Consider the following 19447-nt stretch of genomic DNA (forward strand, 5'->3'; position numbering starts at 1 on the left):
ATTCACTAATAGAATCATACGAAAAGCTCTGTTAGGTAGTGATAAAGAATATGCAAGAAAAAAAGGCCCCAAGTCTTCAAACACATTTAACCAGGGGTGGGCAATAAATAAAAAACCAGATAGACATAATGGAGAAATAGAGGGCTAGTTTAAAAATCTTCTGCAAGGACCCTATACACACACACCAAAAAAAAAATTATGGCGGTCGGAAGTTAAACCAAAAAGAGGAATATTCTATATTTTAACTGTAGAAAAACATGCTTGGAAAAATCATCACAAATTGAAACCGAATTTGGCAGAAACTGAAATAAATACAGGCCTCTAAACATGGACATTAAAAATTACAATTCAAAATTATATTTACAACAATAATAAAAAACGAACTTTGACAATAAATCAATGAAGCAAAAATTGAAAATTTTGCAATAACAATAAGATTTGTCTCTACTAAAATTGATTAAAGCTTTAAAATAGAATTTAAAAAACCGATAAGCCAATGAAAGAAGTATAAAGAATGATTAACACTTGTACCAATAATAATCTATGATTCACTCTTAAACAGAACGTTATAATTTAATAAAAAGAATATATATTTATAGATTGCAAAAAAATACAACTGTTAATATATTTTTCTTATTCCCTAGCTGTCCAATTTGAATAAGAATACTTAATATAAAAATATAAAATTAAAATAAAGTACTTAACTCACTTAATAAATTTAATATTAAACAGTTATGGACATTAAGAATGCCAGGTCTTCGTTTTCAGTCTGAGGACCCCTCTACTTTAGAGACCTAAAAAATAAAAATTAAAAAATTAAAATTTTATAAAAGGTTTGAGAAAATTAAGTAACAGATATTCCCTGTGAAAACCAAAGGTAGAAATTTTGATAAGATCGCAATTCTATCCTTGCCAGCTTTAAAGGGAAGTAAAGAACAAAATTCTATACTTCCTTAACATTTTCAACTTTCTCTCACATCTATTAAGATAAGGTATATTTCGTATGGAACCGATTGCAAACAACGGCGATCGAAATGTAAGCAAGAAATCAACTCACCTAGAATTACAAAGTGTAAATCTATTTCTATAAATACATAAACATAAGCGTACTTGGCCTGAACACAATTTTTTTTTCTATTTAATTTAAGGCGTACCATCATTTGAGGAGCACGAACCCTTTTCTAGTGCACTACCAGTCTCAGGACAGTTACAGACAGTACTTGACAATCACCGAATAATCAGCTGTAAATGGCTCCTGGGGGAAATAAAATCCTTTAGGAATTAATTATGTACTATAGCCTGAAGCGAAAAATGCACAACTTATTCTAACTAGCCAGCTACTTACTCCCTTTACAAATTAAAATTCATAGGGTTGGAATTTTCACTAAATATTTTGTTGAACCCGTTCTTTGTGGAGAAGTGCTCTAATTCTTTTTACTATCTCTTAACACTTTTGGTAAATAGTACGATTGTAAAGTTTGAAGAAATCTGATTTAGAATCAGAATTACCTTAAACTTTTGATACTTTAAGAAAAAATCAATTTAAGTCTCGAATTTCCCCTCAAATGAAATATGAAGGAAATTAAAGGGAAATTTGAGACTGAAAATCATTACTTACGTAACCTAATTTAATGTTAAAAGAAAATCATTGGAGTGATTTTTTAGGAATACACGATATGATGAAAACAAAATCCAGCAAAGTATCACTTCCAGTTATACCACAGTCTTAGAAGCCACTGGTGGTACTTAAAGAAACATTTTTACATGCTAAAAACATGGTGTAATTTCACTTTGGTATACAAGTGGCATCTCTATAGAAGGGGATTAACGACCGAATTGAGAATCTTGAACTGTGCAGTCATTACTATGATATCATATTTGTTGAAGATATTTTCTAAGCCTTAGAATTGGAAAAACTGGCAACAGAAAGAGATGTTATACTGGTACGACAGCTGATTTAGTCTTTCAAGAACTGGTTGCGACTGTTTAATAATTAGGAGAAAAAAAAACGTAGGAAGAACCAAGTACTATATATGATGAATATGAAGAAAACAAAATAGGATACCTATAACAATTGATTTGGAGGTGTACATGCATGAGGAATTAACCAGGGTGGATGAACAGAGGTTGTGTAGTCAACCAAGATGGGCAAAGTAAATCAGTGAACCCGTTTATAGTTAGTTAAATAGATAAGATAGAACTTCTATCACTAAATTTCATTTTTGAAAGACTGAAAACAAAAATCTGGGCATTCTCAGTGATAAAAACACTCCTCTATGAATTATCATTTTAATATTAATTCAGATTTTACTGTATTATAAGCGATTTTTACTTTAGTGACTACAGAATTGCTTCAAATCACGAGTAAAAAATTTTGATTAATATATATATAATAGTGTAATAAGAAAACTGTGAATTACCTTCACAGCAAAGATGTTGCATTTTAAAATATCCTCATAGAAAAACAAAATCAACTGAACACTGATATTAAAAATAATCGCACTTAAACAACAGAAAGTTTAATCGTTTAGTATCACTTATTACAACACAACTTGAGGAAAATAAAACTGTAAAATAACAGCTCAATATTAAAAATAAGCTAAAGGTATCATCAAATTCTGTTATGCTAAAGAAGTCAACTATAAAATTAAGAGGCAAGAACTAAAAAAGAATCTGAAATTTGGTGTAAGAGATGAATAAGTGACTAAAATTAAGGAAACCAAAACTGTAAAATAACAGCTCAATATTAAAAATAAGCAAAGGGTATCATCAAATTCTATTATGCTTGAGAAGTCAACTATCAAATTAAGAGGCAAGAACTAACCAAGAATCTAAAATTTGGTGGTAAGAGATGAATAAGTGACTAAAATTAAACTATGAAAACGCCCCTCCCAATAAGCCTGACGTTTGCTGTTATATCCAATGAAACAATTGATTAATACAAAAAAACTACAAAAGCTTAAAACCAAACAATTTTTTCATTTAAACTAAAACACTGTTCACTACTCTAAGATTATGATTATAATAATAATTGTCCATTTAACGAAACAGTTTACATGGCTAAATTTGCAATTTTATTGAATGTCTTAATCATTAAATGATAACAAAATTTAACTCTCGACAGAGGTGACTAAAAAGCCTATCTCTTGTCAAGAAAACTAACCTCCATGCTATAATTTATTCACGAATAATTTGAAAAAAATAAATCTGCTTTAATACACAGGTCATCTAATTAAAAACAAAACACTTATATACTAAGTTTGGCTTTGTAATATCAGCCAGTTTTTTTTTTTTTTTTTTATCTCTTCTAACCCAAGACACATCTTCAATAATTTCATCAAGAAAAGGAAAATGCTGAAGTAAATATTATAGAATTTACGCACCTTTTAAAATAAACAAATTTACAAGCAACTTACTTAAATTTGCAGCCAATTAATGATAAATCATTGTCAAACTAAATACACTAGTTTCAAAAAATGTTTACAATTTTCGTTTTTTATAAATAACGTTAATCATTGTAAATGTAAAGATGTTTTTCAGCAATTATGATGAACTGTTTAGCAACGAGATAAACATCATTACTAATTAAACTGTGAGTGGAAAATGATCTAAGCGAGCATCTGGTTTCAAGTTTCTTTTAAAAGAACTGAAACTATTAACAAAGTTAAAATTGTTTAACTTTAACATGAAACAAATAAATGATAAAGTAATCAAAAGAAACATAAAACCTAATTAATTTGAAGAATAAAAATTAACCGAGATTAACGTTAACAACAGGAGTTCGAATTTAAAACTGCCTTCAATAAAAATTAATTAGAATCAAAAAGTTTAGAGTGGATAACCATTTTAAAATTAAAAGTATTATTTTAATGTTTATTTGGATGCTGCAAACCTAGTTGCCACTATGAAGAAGAGCAAAAATCAAGTGGGGAAAAATCAATACATTTGACAAAGCTATCAGAAAAGATCCTTCCCAGCAAAGAGCAATAATTTCTATTAATATTCTTTTTTAATAATAAATAATAATCATGCAAATGTGTTTTATTACCTTAAACTGTACGTAAATTCAGTAAAACGCTCTTGGAATATCCATAAAAATGAAAAACCATTGAAAACAAATGTAGAAAAATGAAGACCAAATGTCAATAAAATGTATGTTTATCTTGGTTCAGATGTACTATATTTAGATCACGAGTTTTCTCAACAAACGCTAAACCAAAACCACATATTGCCTTCGAAAAATAAAAAAAAATAAACTTGTTTAAAGCAAATAAAATTTAAAAAATAAAAAAATAAAATCACACTGAGTACTTTAAACCTAACAGAAAATAACGTAAGCAACACACCCTAGTGGATCCCCCACTACTACACAACACACCATTTTGTGACGTCACGTACAGATGTTCACACAAGTCCCACGACTATGAATCAAAAAAAGGACAAATCAATATAAATCAAGAGTTCCAAGCAGAATATCATATATTGATAGAAAAATAATGTTTATTGTTTCCAGTAAACAAGAAAAGAAGCTTTCAATTCCTCATTTTTTGCCTCGGGGAAGACCCATATGCTGATAACTATACCATATATGGGTATCAGGCCCCTCTACTTCAATTTTGTTTAAACTTCTTTTTGCAATTCGTGTTACGTACTAATGAAAAAGCGACCATCTGAACATTAATTGTAAAAAAAAAAGCTGCAAGAACTAAGGATAATTTCTTCTTTACACTCACAAACCTTTTAAGTTAGTTAAATTATCGGGATGATTCGAAATTCAACTTTAATCTTGGTCTTTAATCCTTGATTTTTTACTTTCTCTTAATCATATTACAATGTGCCCAACATTTAAAATTAGTTCCAATGGAAAAAAATCCTCTGCAAATGGAAAAGAGAGATCAAGAGGGATCGACCAGGTGACAAGAAAAACAAACTTTTGATCAGTATACATCACTTACTTATCAACGAGTATTAAATGATGATAAAAAATTTCTTAGTTTGACGAAATAGTGGAGATCGAAATTCCCTGAAGAGATGGCTGTGATTTCAAAAAAAGATAGTCAAAAAGGAAGACATGTAAGTTTTTAAATGTAAGCAAATATGTATATCAAATAGAAATCTGTCCACGAAATATATATTCAGTTTATGCTTTAGAAATTCTTAGAAAATGATTTCCAATTTAGCTAATAATAAAGCTTAATTGATATAGATGCTTTGTTAGGAAATCATTCCTAACGATAGATCTACATTTAAGAAATTTTAATTCCAAAAAAAAATACTGTCAGCTAGTATTTACCTTAGATTTGTTTTTAATCGACAATCCTTTTATCTCCTAGATATTTTGCAATTTTTAAACTAAAATGCTACAATTGTACATTCATTTAACAGCAACAAAGTAAAAAACAATATCATTTTACAACAACTATTGACAGTGATGGATATGCTAACGCCTCCTAGCGGGAATTAGAGGAAACAAATTTCTAAATAACTAAGTAAAATTTTGTTTTCTTTTCTGATTCCACTCCGAATTCATTATTTATTTTTATTTTAAGTAATGACATTATTGCAAAAATTAATTTTATTTCAATATATAAGGACAAATTTGTAACTATAATGTGTAACAATTACAGTAACTGTGAAATAAGTTCTACTCAAATTTGAGCATTGTTTGTTAGACAATAATTTACTTTTTACAAAAGTAAGTTAAAAATTAAATTAGGATAGCTCACAAAATGTCTTTAAATGGCAGGTATTTTAAAAGTGCCAATAAATTTATACTTTTATTTGTTCTCTTTTAAATGCCTAAACAAAACAATAAAGACACTTTATTTTGAGAACATTTGGTCATATTAATATTACATCTAATTTATCAGAAAAGTATACTAGTTTTCATTTATATTAATAGAATTTCAATTGCTTATTCAAATTTAAAATTTAAATAGCATTGCTAGAGATAAGTTTTGGTTTGGGTTCAGCCTATCTAGTGTTCTACTTACCCAGTAAAGTTGAAAAACGAATTATATTATTTGTAATTTATCTAGTTTAAAATCTGTATCATTTATTTATTTTTGTTATCGATGATTGATAATTGATAAAAAACATGCTTTCAGAATAGCATTCATTATTGTTATTGTCTATTAAAGAATTCATTGTTAAATTATTAATTGAATAAATTGTGTTAATTTGTAGGATAAAAAATTAACTACAATTTGCACCAAATATATTTATTCATATTACACACAATAAAGAAATATAATTAAACATTTAAAAATTATATAAAATAAACACAATGTGGTTCTTTTCGGCACTTGCACTTGAAAGAGTTCAAAATAAGTTCAAGCTTTGAGCACTATAAATAAGACCGTTATTTCAGAACTGAGAAATTAAGACGAACTCCAATTATCAAAGTTCTCGACATGAACAATCTGATTATAATTTTCTTATTCAAAATCCTTTATAACTTACTGAACTATCTGGATCTCTCGTTTTGATTTCCGTGTACTTTCTCATTTCATCACAATTACAAAATTCCGAGTATCTTAAATACTCAAACAACCTAGAATGATGAGAACTCTCTGACAGAAAATGTATTTTTCCCCTCTTTAAGTGTTAAACGCAAATATTTTACTATTTATAACTAGTCTTTTTAATAGTTTTTATCTGTGTCACATTTTTATGTTGGCTGCTATCAATAATTATTTTATGTTAGTTTTATGTTTATCTGCAGTCCAAACAAACTTTGTAATGGATTTTTCTATAATATTGCTTTTTATTGTTATTATTTATAAAAGCGACTGTACTTCTTGGCGTACTCTGATGCAATTTTCCAGCATTTTCTCTATTCCTCTTGCAAAAGCTCTCTTCCACTTCCTCCTTCCATTGTTTTCTATGTATTCCCCTTTTTCCTCTTACTTAAGGCTGAAGTATTCATAGGCCACTTATATATCCATACTATCGAAGTCGGCGAGCTTTAATGCCATAAATTATATTTTTCCTTTCGCCAACTCGTTCCCGAATCAAATCAATGGGGAAATTTGTAGCTTAGAGGCTGAGCTTCTTCTTCACAAATCGAACTCCAACGCAAGTAAGTTTCCCTTGCTACGCTTTGATATTCCACGCTTGTGCTGCGTTTAGCTCTACATCTTTCTTTTACGAAAGAATGGAAAATTTGTCTCTTATCTCTTTTTTTTTGGCTATTAAAAACAAGAATTCTGTGTCATATTTTTAATTTTAATAATTTGTTTTATTTTAACTATTGTAAGAAGCCCTTCCAAAGAAATATATTGCATAACTTCGTAAACGGATTTAAAATTTGTTTATATAAATAAATAACTTTCTTTAATAATTTATGTTCCTCCAGATTAATATTACTTTCATATTTTTATCTTTTTGAGAAGTTCCTTTAGTTTATTTTATTCATTGATAATTTCATTTAAATCATTTAAGTGAACACAATATTTATAAATACCAGAATATTAATATGTGTTCATACAATAATATTATTCTCTAATTAGATAATTTATGTTCTATCTTGATTTCTACCTTTGTAAAAATCATGACATGAAACAAGAAAAATTGTTAAAATTAGCATATAATATAACAATAAAAAGCTCAGAGTACCACCAACTTCAGTTTCGGTTCGGGATTGCAGCAACCGCCAGGGCCTCCTTTTAAAAGATGTTTATGCGGTTAGTAAAATTGGAGAAAATTGTTTTCGCCAACTTTCTTTCTAATGTAACAACGTTAAAATTTAAAGAGACACTAAATGTAAATAACATTATTTGTTTGGAGCTGTCACAAAAATAGAATGCAAAAGGGACTTAGGAGTTGTCTTTCCAAATTTCAATCCAAATATTTTGCGATATACATTGTCAAAGTATTGCTATAGCTCTTCATTAGAACCTCTTTTAATCTCACTACTGAATGTCTCAAAATATTAGCCAAATATATTATTGTTTGAAAATCTTCCTTTGTGCTATGGAATTGGCAGTACAAAATTGAGAAATCTACTTATGATCATCCATGCCCCTAGAAAGTATTTAACATAAATTCTAATAGCTAAAAAAAAATCATAAATGAGAGGAACAAAGTGACGAAAATAAAATTTTAAAGTACCAATTCTTTGTTCATTTATTTTTTATTGAATGGTTTGTCATAATATTTCTTGATAGTTTATGAAATATACTTATGTTTAAAGAACTCTAGTTGGAAAAGAAACGCCTTATACCACTTGAAAAAATAGTAAACTTTTTTTTATGAAAAATAGTTATTTTGGATAGTATAATACAAAATTATCCCTTTAGTGTCATCTTCTTAGCTGATTGATTGTCCAAAATCCCTCAACTTTCTAAAATGCTGCGTCATATCCGGTTAAAGTAACAACCATATCCCACATCTTGACGCATCTTTACCCCAAACCAAGACCTCCGGTTGCTGCTGCACCCTCTTGTTTCCTGTTTACACTCTACTGATCTTGGTTGTTTGCAGCGATGTCGCACTATCATGTTGGACTGCATTTCCCTTCCTCTTTTGTCAAGCACACAGACAGTCGCGTAGCAAGGCAATGGATCTAATTCAAAACTTCTTCCCCATCACCAGCTCTTATTTTATTACTCTTCTATGGGCTTCTGAGCATGAAGTTAGACGGCTGTCCCCACTCGCCGAACAGCAGCTTCTTAATTGCTGTACTGTACAGCTAATTCGCTATGACTAGTAATTGTAGATGCAATAGTATAAAGCTCCCTAGTTGCATTATTGTTAAAAAAAGAAAAGAAAATAGCGTGAATACTTGCATGACACTCTCTTGCTACAATTCTCAGAGTTCTAACTGAATAAAATTCACAAGTTCTTTAATATCATATTCCAACGCATTTACTTCTCGCTCTTGAGTACTTCAGATGAAAATATATCTCCATCGCTCCCCAGAACTGCCCTGCAAAAAAAATTTTATAAGAAAAATAATTTAATAAAACTTATACGAGTAGATCTACGATTTAGAAAATTTAAATAAGAAGTTTACAGGAAATCTCAAAAAAGTGAAAAATGTACATTATACAATGGTAATTTCAGTTCAGTATTTATTTTTTTAAACCCGGAATTTAGCAATGAATTGCCCTTAATAACATACAAGATTTAGGATCTACATTCTACTGATTGATTATCAAAGTGAAGTTGTAAATAATTGCTAAATAATTAAAAGTCTGAAGAAATCTTTAATTTAGAACCATTGAGGACTGAAATATGAACAAGTCGTGTGTGTAAGTGCAGCGGATTCAATAGTAAGCGAGAAAATCAGGTAAATGTTTGTGAAGTAGTCAGAGAAGGAAATTGGAATTATTCTATTTAATGCTTTTCTTGGCTAATTAATCAGTTATTGTCAGTTAATTAATCTAATTAATTTTATCCAATTAGTATGATTTTCAACTGGAAATAATACTCGCCTAGCAAAACCGTTTAGATCGAACGCCTCCGTCATTGTGGTGGTACAATTTCAATAGAAGTTAACAGTGTTGCAATGGTTTGAAACAAATCTTGCAGAACAACCCAATCGAATTGAGTGTTGACATTTATTTTATCACATAAGGGGTGTCACATAAGGCCATATATATGAATTTAGTATAAACGTCTCCCTCACTACATTCTGCCTCTATCGTTGAACATCTGGGATTAAGACCTCTGGATGTCAGCGGGTAAAGGGTCTCCGTAGATGATTCATCTAGATAAATGATTCACCGTTCGGCGAACCGTACAAAATATTCACATATACTTAACCAAAGTGCTGTACATTAACATGATAACATCACAATAAAAATTTAAATCATTTGCTACATCAATCTGTAGCAGGTTAAAAATGTACATTTGTGAGATATAAATTCTTTAGTAAACATTTTTTCCTTTACAACCTTTTTTATCGGAAAACTAATTTAAGGGTAGTTATGGACAGATGGGGGGGCTCAATTTGTCCTCCAAATTGTCACCAGTTTAACTTAAGAATTAGATGTGATGACAAAGTTCCAAATTTAATAGCCAGTAAGCCGCTTGAGTGTACAAATTTTAATTTACAAATAGAAGTGATGATAACTTGTAACTTAAATTACAAATAATTTAAAACTGATAAAAGTCTTGGCTCTTAAATCACCATTCCTTGGAAATCTGTCTAGTCTATGACAGGACACAGAATGAAATATTTTTAAATAAAGAACCTTTGCCAGCAAAATGCTGTTGAAATACTTAAATGACAGAGTACATACAAAATACAAAATAAAATATTTTATGGAGCCTTTACCCATTTTACAAAACGTTTTTTTTTAAGTTGTAGCTAGTTTAAAACACAGACCTTACATAACACTGTAGACCCTCAAGAGGTCTTTTAGGTACGATTGATCGACTTAAAACAAATTTAAAACGACTTTAAAAAAACTTACATGAAATATTTTGCAATTTTGCAGTTTGGATTTTTTTTTTTTTGTACTATCTAGCGAAGATTTTCAGCTTTTTAAAAATGCGCAATTTTTTTTTACCCAGCTATTGTTAATTTTCTTTTTTACAAAACAATTTACTGATGATTATTATTTTTTTAAATTGTTCAATTGGATTTTTATCACTAAATGGAAGTTATAAATATTTTGAAAATGATTTGATAAAATGAACGAAATATAAATCCTGTAAATAATCCCTAACGTCCTTAATGTGATTATTAAACGCCCTAAAATATATTTACTAAAATGATGGGAGGGAATGTAGTAAGCTATAATACAGTGGCTATACCGTGAGGGTTGTTCCGAAAAATTAAATGGACTATTATAATTTAATTTCTGTTAAGAGCACAATAGTCATGCAAACAGTGCGTGAAATGTTTTATGAATGTTTAGAAATTACAGAGAAGCCTTGTGCCGCTGAATTTTGGCCGATAAGAGAGGTTTTAGGTACCAAAATTCTATGACGTGTTCTATATTTTTGTACGTTTAGTGCAGTTTCTTTGCCTCCAACAAATGGACATAAACAAGTTTGTTAAAAAAAAAATAAATAAATAAACATTTTAATGAAAATAAACTGAAAGAATCTTTTTATTTCTTAGGTGGAATGATCTATGCACAACTTCAGGGATAGACTTTCTAAACTAATAGACTTTCAGTCTCTAAATAAAAGAACTTTTTGATCACCTCTTACATCTTACATAAGGCTCTTACTGGATCGGCTCGTAGGAGCAAATCCCGTCTCTCCAATCCTGGATAAAATTTCTTCTCGGTACACTCTTCTTCAGTAACTACCGTTTCTTTTATAGCTGTTAGCCATCGTCTGGAGGCTGTGAGGCTGGATATTTCTGCTGGCCGGTTTTTGCTTTATAAAGTTATGTCCTCAGACTATCCTACACAAGTAAAGCAGCATTTATTTGATAAACTAAGACTTAGCGATATAATATGGGAGTTTGAATGAAACACTAAGCTAAAATAATAAAAAAAACTATGGTCATTAGCGCCTGTTATTGTTGTTTTAATTTGCAATTATTTTCCATGAAGTTTTATTATTAATTTTATTGAATTCTGTATTAGCTTTAAAAATGTGTATTTATATTTAGGCAGGGTTCTTAGAGAAGTTAAGTCTCTTATAGTGTTTGATCTGTTTAACTATAATATTCATGAGTGTGAAATATCTAACCAAAAATCTCATTCGATAGGATATCCAGGGTTTGCGGCTGTGTTGATTGTTTTTTTTGAGTTTTCTGAAACTTTCTGGTCAATCGCCAAAGCGTTTTATTTAAGACAGAAGATAACATTCATCAAGCCTATCTCTTTGGTTTGAAATTTTTCTCAGAGAATATTGGTTGTAGTAGGGTTCTAGGGCTTCCTTCAACAGTATTCTTTGATTATTAAATAGAACACGCATGATATTGAAGTCAATACCTACATTAAAGAAATAAGTAAATAAATAGTAAGGAAAGAAAATTATGGTAAGAAAAAGTAATGTGACGAACTCTCCAGACTTTAGCTGGCCATACGCAAAGATCTATTTGGATAAAAAATCCTTTCTCTTACACAGCATACTTCGAAAGTTGTCTTCTTGGTCAAAATTCTACATGAAAAAAAGTTTAGACAGCCATGGGATGAGAAAAAGCGTAATATTAAGAGTTAGAATAACGCAAACTACGCAGAACTTTGTTTACTTTCGCTGATAATATAATTTGTCCTTGAATAGTACCCGAGCGGACAAAGATTGACGCTGTGTTCGATGAGCAATCCTCTGGTTGTTTTTTTTTTTAATCAATCCATTTTCTCATGTTATTGATATTTTGGCTGTGTATGTAATAAATAATGACACTCGATCCCTTATGAATTATTTTCAAACAATGTTTAGTTTGGAAATTCAGAAGCTCTTACATATATAACCCCTTCCCAAAAAGAGAAAAGTATTGATATAAAGCTTAGTTTAGAGGGGTTGGATGCTGCGTAACGCGCCGCTAAGGCGCCTAACTGAGGTCGCCGTCCAGTCTGGCTGCAGCGTTCCTTTCGGCGCCACAATCCTCGATCCGGGACGGCAAACAAGGCCGGAGCGGGAGAGAATAACGAGCGACAGTCGTTATATTCCTATCTGTTTTTCCTTCTTCACTTTATCCAACTGTACGCATTGAGGAAAATCTACCCATCCTATTTGTAACTGCAGAGTGTACTATGTTTTCCACCAGCCTCCACGTCAACAACTTCCCTTCCTAGTCATCTATATATCCTGTTCTCTCTTACCCACTTCGTCCCACTAATCCTGCTTACTACAATCCTAACTCACCTCCACCCTCAATCATTCCCCTGAACTTACCACCATTAGTTTGTCCAGTGTGTGTGTTGAGGAAGAGAGAGAGAGTGCTTTAATTGGAGTTGTTAGATCATTATTGAATGATCTTTTCCTTCAGGAGAGACTCTGCGACTACTTTATTCCACCCTTTTCTTCTTCTTCATCCTTTAAAGCCCTTCCCTCATTCTACATAATTACCTCAATGTCAGTGTGTGATTAATTACTATCCACGAAGTATCTTCTAGAATTAAGTACCCTTTCTTTTATGATTCATCATTTCTTCTACGTATTTAGACTTTGTTGAATTTCTGTATTTACGATTCACTTCCACTGGCTGCTAAAAAGAAAGCACAGCTTGTTTACTAAAATTGTTCAGATTGCCTTTTTATCATAAATGTTTCGAGATGTTCCCTGATTAAGAAATAAAAATGTTAATATGTCAGATCACATGAATTTCTTCTTAACAATTTTTAAATTTTTACTGACAACTTTCTTCTTTGCTTACATTCCATTTTCTGATTTTTTTCTTTGCTTACTTTTTCTAAGAAGGTGGAAGGTGGATATAAATTTTTATATATTGAGTTTCAAAGAGATGCATGTTTCGATGGTCACTGAATTGGGGGAAAAAAATTGTTTAAAGTATAGTGAGTTAGTGAGTGGGGAGGGGAATCCACCATAGCTCAATAAATTCTAAATTTCAACAAGCGGAAAGCGTGTTTTGGTTTATTAGTAATTTATTATTTAACAGTGGTAGCTCGGGTAGGGTTAGAGAATGTAGCTGGCCTCTAGGAGTACCCAGATCTGAGAGGTTCTTAAACTATAATTTAGTCTGGTGAGTTTGAGTGAGGTGTATTAATTGTTTGAGTACGGAATGCGAGTGAACAGGATGTCTAACAATTTCGTTAACGCTCTGTTTCTGTCCTAAAATTTAGCATGTTCGCTCTTCCCTCGTGTCATTTTTATAACTAGTTATTTTTTAGAAACATTATCGGAGTGTACAGCAATTGGATGGATATGAGCGTGAGATCTTGTACTATCTCTATCAATAAGTTTTGCCACATCAGTTTTCGTTTCTTAGGGGAACTTAAAACATTTACATTCGGAAAAAACTTTACTCGAAAAAGTCTAGGATAGAAACTGTATTTATAAATTATAGGAACATAAGAATTATTCCAGCAAAGCACGCCTGGGGAGTTAATATGAAGTGTTATTTCCTGTAATAGGAACTCCTAGATCGCGACAAAGAATGACTGATTAGTAAGGGAAGATTTTTATCTTGAAGAAACAGTAGTAACTTGTGTATCAGGGCACAGATATTAGAAATATAAAGTAATCTTGTAATGGTTTTGCACTGCTTCCAGTAGGGACAATATCATAATAGTTGTGAGATATTTATGTGCTATGGATACCCTGTTCTGTAAGCTACCAGTCTGTGAGTATTAGTTGTGCTCTGCAAACTGGACTGACAACCCTAACCAACAAACAAATATTATACTCTTCAACAATAAATCCACTCACGGCCTCCGCTCCTTTCTCTGACACGCTTTATCTCCGCAGTGAAGTTAAGTGCCGTACCGAACCCTACCAATTCTTCAATCACTGGATAACATCACTTTTATTTATGCCAGCCATATTAGGGTTGGGACGACAGGCTTTGCAGAGATTTTGTAGTACATATTCCTTTTGGTTTTTATCTAAAGTACTTCCCGTCTTTTCTTCTGAAACAAAATATAACAATTGATGGTTTCTTGCATTCAAGATATCGATTGATGAATCTATTGATTCATTCAATGATGATTCCATCGGAAATAGAAAATGTACTCTTATGTGAGTGAAACAAGTCTGGTGTGAACATCACAACATTGCTCTTTTAATTGAAAAATTTTGTAATAACATTAAATTTTACTAAAGTTCAGTTAATACTTGACTGATAAAATCCAACTTAAGTGGTTGGATGTGTCTAGTTTATCCTACTGTCCTACAGTGAAACACCCGAGTTTCAATCTTAAAGTTAATTGAGCCCCCCAGAATCCTCCATGAACGAATTTTTCCTCAAGGATAATAAAAACATACCGTTATTTATTAAATAAACATGTAGCAGTCCAAGTTGAATAAAAATCATAAAGAAATACCAGGTTGGGCAATAATTCATTAATTATTAATACTGTTCAGATGAATAGTTTTCACCAAAACAGCGCTTCAATGGAAAATTCTTTTTTCTCAGACGAATTTCCTTGAAAAATATTTCAAATAAAAGTTATAGGCCTTTATGAGTACAATGTTTTCAACGCTTGTTTTTTAAGACATTAGTTGAAGCCATTTTTTATTTTAAAATATTATTGGTCTGTTTTATTCCTTACTTATTCTAGTATTGAATACTTCATTACAGGATAGCAAAGTATTGCGATTATGCAAAAGTTTATATGGCGACTATTTACTGAAATATCAGTAAGTAGAAATCAGTTTCCAGCGAAAAAGGGGTTTTAAAATTATGGTTTCAAGGCTTTTTACGATATTCTCGCCAATAACTGCTAAAGATTTTTTTTTGCTAAATTGAATTTGACATGTATGATTTTATTCAAATATGGTACTCTATGTATTTACTGTTCCACCCTCTGGGTTCATTTATTTTGGCATAACGAGTTCAGGCTGCACATTAATTATTTGTAGGCAACTCAAACCAAACGAATGAGTAGTAAAAAAAGACCAACTGTAAAAATGTGGATAGTCAGGTAAAAGCTTGAAGGAAATGTTTGGATAAAGGGTATTGTTGGTTGGGTGTGCCACTCAGACTGGCTGACCTACTTCTTACCACCTATACAAGGTTGAGAGTACTATTGATGTGGGCTTGTAGGACCTTAATAAGGGCGCCGTTACCAGGAGCACAGTGACAGTTAGGAGCTCTGTAGCCCTTTGCAGTACTTCTCCCCACTTCTTTCTTAATTCCCTTACACTTGAAAGCATTCAATCAAGGAAATCCACGCTTAAAAGGACGAGTATAATACGAATTCAAGTACGTAATTATGAAATGAGTATTGCAATTATGCAGTTTTTTTAAATAGATATTCACCAGATTTACTGTTACAAGGTCCCCTAAATACGAAGAAGTTATTATTAGAAATTTATCAATGCGTCGGTCCAGTATTGACAGCTTACTTAACTAATAAACGGAATTCAAATTTGCAATTAAAAAAATTATGTAGGAGACCTAATGAAAAGGTTTTGGTCAACATCACTACACCTTTCACATAAACGACCCTAATCCAGTGTTCCTGGAAAAATATGTCAAATAAAAGTTTCAAGTTTACATTATTGAGTAAAAGTTAAAATTAAAATCGTTCCAGTCAATTTCGAAAATCTCTCAAAAACCTAAAAAACTTCAGAAATATATTACTTTTATTCATCATATTTTAGAAAAAATTTATTATAAAGTCCCCATAATAAGGGCGCCTGTGCCTAAATGTGAACTATCTGAAATGTATTGTTTTTTTGGTTTTGCACCCACATAAGTCAAAGCAACTCAAAGAACTCTTCGTTCCTTTATGTTATGATTTTTCTCTTGTTTGCTTATGTATTCTCGTAAACAGCTCCAATTATTAATGCTATTATTTTTTTTAAACTACACTTTAATTTGAGATCGAAGCGTCAGTTTGATGAGAGAGGAGAGTTCAAAAAGGGAAGAGCTTTCTAGATGAGCCTTTTGTAAATGTTAGCAAGAAATTTCTACCTACTACTTTTAAGTGATAAAACACTTAGTTTTTTTTAAATATTTGTGAATTAAAATTGCAGGAAGAACGTTGAAAGAAAGTCCAAACATTGAATGAGGGTTTCTCGCCAAAATGACCACCTGAAATTTTTACTCTGGTGTTTTACGGACATTATTTTTTGGCAATATTATGTTATTATTATGAAAAAACCTAAATCTGCCATTAATATGTAGGAACTATGTAAATGATTTGATCACTGGTAATTTTACTACAGTAATAAATGAACTGATAAGTAAGGAAGCTTTCCTAGAGCCATTGGAATGCAGTGAAGTGCGGCACTTCATCAAAAATTATGTACCAATTGCAGCCCTTTGACTTCAAAAGATAGTGACTCTTGGGTTACCTAGACTGACTACTAGGAGTAAACACATAAAATCATCTCCTGGAAAAGCAACTAAAGCTTTGTTAAAAATTTGCCATGAATTAGGGACATTTTTAATAATTATTAATTATTTTCATAGCAATACAAATGTTTCATTTTTGTTCCGTCTGTTTCTTTCCAGTAGCTCAATTAAAATTTAAGTTGCCTCTTAGTTAGGAAGCTGGCAACGTCCATGCTACCATTCTCGTCACAGTCCATCGCTAGACGAGCCTACACCTTCCATACGAATTATCTGCCTATAATTGGATTTTTTAAGTAAAAATCTCTTGTTTTTCATTTGTTTATTATAATAAAAGATTCAAATAAGCTCTATGATAGGTTTATTTTTTTCTTTCTTTGAATGCTCGCAAGATCCAAAACTATATACCATTGTCATTCTAGAATTATTAATATCTATCGGAATCATGTGTTATATTTTTAAAATTAATCACTTGGTTATTATTGATTACAACTGGTAATTATTAATACGAACTAACTAATAATTTCAACCGTTTTGTATAAACGTATATATATTTCTTACAATAGTTAGAAAAAATAAAGCAGTGATTCATACAGAGAAAAGTTAGTAAAACATCGGGGTGAAATGTTTATGTAAGGACCGCCCACGTTTCCGACCACGCCCTTGGATACGGAGTTCGTAGCAAAATGTTAGGCATCTGAGGAAAAAGCTTCCGCTACCCCATGATAGTAAGGTGGGTGGTGCTGCAATGAAAGCACGAGGTCTATTGGTAGGAGGAAGTTGTATTTTTCCTTTAAAAAATGGGGAAGGAAAAGTTGAGTTGAAGGTCTTTGATTATTATTTTTACTCAAAATATTTCATACTCTTTGGAATCAGTTCTGAACATGTTGAAGAACCCTAAAATTTTCTTAAACACTATAATAGGATTAGGTCTTTGAATTCTCTTTTTGGATCCAACACTTTTAATTATGAGGAAGTCTTCACTTCCTGTTATAATCACAAACATTGCTTTTGTATTATCTCTCAGAATAGATGGACAATGCAGTCTGCAACCAAAGAAGCTGCCTACAGCTAGAAATTCAATAAACAAGGCTTCAGGAAGCAAGAACTTCAGATATTTATGCGCCCTTAACTCTTTCAAGATTACGACTTAGATTATTACAATCAAACTACGAATTTTAAACCACAAATATGATTTAATACTATTATCCATTTCGTAAAACCTTATCCTAGAATGACACTGAGAAGCCCAAATTTATAGATCAACGTGTAAGTAATGAACATTCGAAGATTAGAAAAAACAAAGGAGTCTCTTTTGAAAAAAATTTAAAAGTGAAAATCCATTCAAATAAATAGTTTTGGTTGTAAAATGTTTTTCATACTCACAGTTTTAGCAACACATTTAACCACCTTTTTTTTTAGACGCTACACCGTTCATTATTCTCAGGTGTTTTAAATGCTAGATATTCCAAAGTCTACCCATCTTCTCTTCCAGAAAGGGGAATTAATCCAATTTTGGTAGAAAAATATTTAAAATAAAGGTTGTAGATCAACTGGAATACAATATTAGTATTAAAACCTTAAAAAAAGAAAATCTTAAAACCTGAATACATGTATGTATATTCATATTATTAAAATTGTAGTCATACAATACTTACATTAAATGCATTTTTCGTAAAATTACTTTTAATAATTACAATGGCACATAATGGCAGTAAACTCCACACTTAAATCGAAAATTCGATTAAAATGAAATGTAATTTAAAAGGAGAGAATAAAGAGCCGAAGATTACCGACAGAAACCGTTGATAACCGATTGCCTGTTACGGCAGCCCGATTGTTTACAGAACAAGTGTTTTCCAAGAAAAATCCGTCTTTTCCTAGAATTCACTGAGGTTAGAACCCAACGCTGCCGAGAGACGTAGGTTTGAGAGGTTAGCGAATAAATAAGTAAAATATAGAGCCAAATGTTTACGGAAATAGAAGAATCATTACGGAAAGGCAACTTGTTGGGAGAGGTTTTAAATAAGAGCCTTCAGTGATGGTTATATGAACATTTGAGTAGATGCTTTTGAATAATATAGTGAGTATATTCATATTTATTTTAGTATATCCGGTATTATTTAAAATTAATATTTCAATCATTGTTTATTATCTCTATTTTATTATTTTTATAGGATATAACAGTACTTTTTATCTGTATGTAGATTTCAGTCTGCTTGTTTTCTGTTCTACTGAACATACATATAAACTATCCTCTACTTTTTATTCCATTAATTTTTGAGTACAGAAGTAATAATCATCTTGAAGGGAGATTACCTTGATTTTAATTAAAAGTAAATTCATATTAATGTATAGGAAAGACATTAACTTGTCTAAAATAGTAATAATTTTTTCTAGGCAAAGTTAATAAAGCTATTAAGTAAAATGAAAAAATTAATTAATCAATCAAATTTAAAGTGAAACTATCATTAAGTGAATTCCCTTCATTATATATGTTCTAAAGTATGTATGTTTTAATCTAATTAGATTAATAATAGTTATGTTACTTAAATA

The 19447-nt window shown here is 30.9% G+C and overlaps 1 protein-coding gene and 1 long non-coding RNA gene across 12 annotated transcripts in view; both read right to left on the bottom strand.

Moving 5' to 3' along the window:
• rhea (Talin_middle and talin-RS domain-containing protein rhea) overlaps positions 1-4376 on the bottom strand; it is a 99038-nt gene extending 94662 nt beyond the window's left edge. For 2 of the 6 annotated variants that reach the window (XM_074124483.1, XM_074124481.1), the window contains exons 1-2: positions 4049-4365; positions 710-794 (exon numbers count right to left, since the gene is read on the bottom strand). The gene's annotated coding sequence lies outside the window, so the exon portion shown is untranslated. Of the gene's footprint in view, positions 1-709; positions 795-2420; positions 3164-4048 lie in introns of those variants that run through there. The other 4 variants (XM_074124485.1, XM_074124484.1, XM_074124486.1 and 1 more) reach the window with 3 other exon arrangements.
• A 1761-nt stretch (positions 4377-6137) lies between these two features.
• LOC141452399 (uncharacterized) lies at positions 6138-19393 on the bottom strand. Of its 6 annotated transcripts, XR_012457371.1 has the most exons (7): positions 18550-18992; positions 18278-18444; positions 14302-14501; positions 12808-13120; positions 11656-11844; positions 11167-11365; positions 6145-8929 (listed from the first exon to the last, which is right to left on the bottom strand). It is a non-coding gene; the product is annotated as an uncharacterized lncRNA (long non-coding RNA). The 6 variants fall into 6 exon arrangements; XR_012457369.1 differs by having other exon boundaries at positions 6138-8929; positions 11656-13117; positions 18550-19393; XR_012457368.1 differs by having other exon boundaries at positions 6138-8929; positions 11656-13120; positions 18550-19393.
• Between the last annotated feature and the right edge of the window lie 54 nt (positions 19394-19447).

The sequence above is a fragment of the Rhodnius prolixus genome, unplaced genomic scaffold (assembly GCF_049639745.1).
Source record: "Rhodnius prolixus isolate KJV_2025 unplaced genomic scaffold, Rpr scaffold_3, whole genome shotgun sequence".
Taxonomy (NCBI): domain Eukaryota; kingdom Metazoa; phylum Arthropoda; class Insecta; order Hemiptera; family Reduviidae; genus Rhodnius; species Rhodnius prolixus.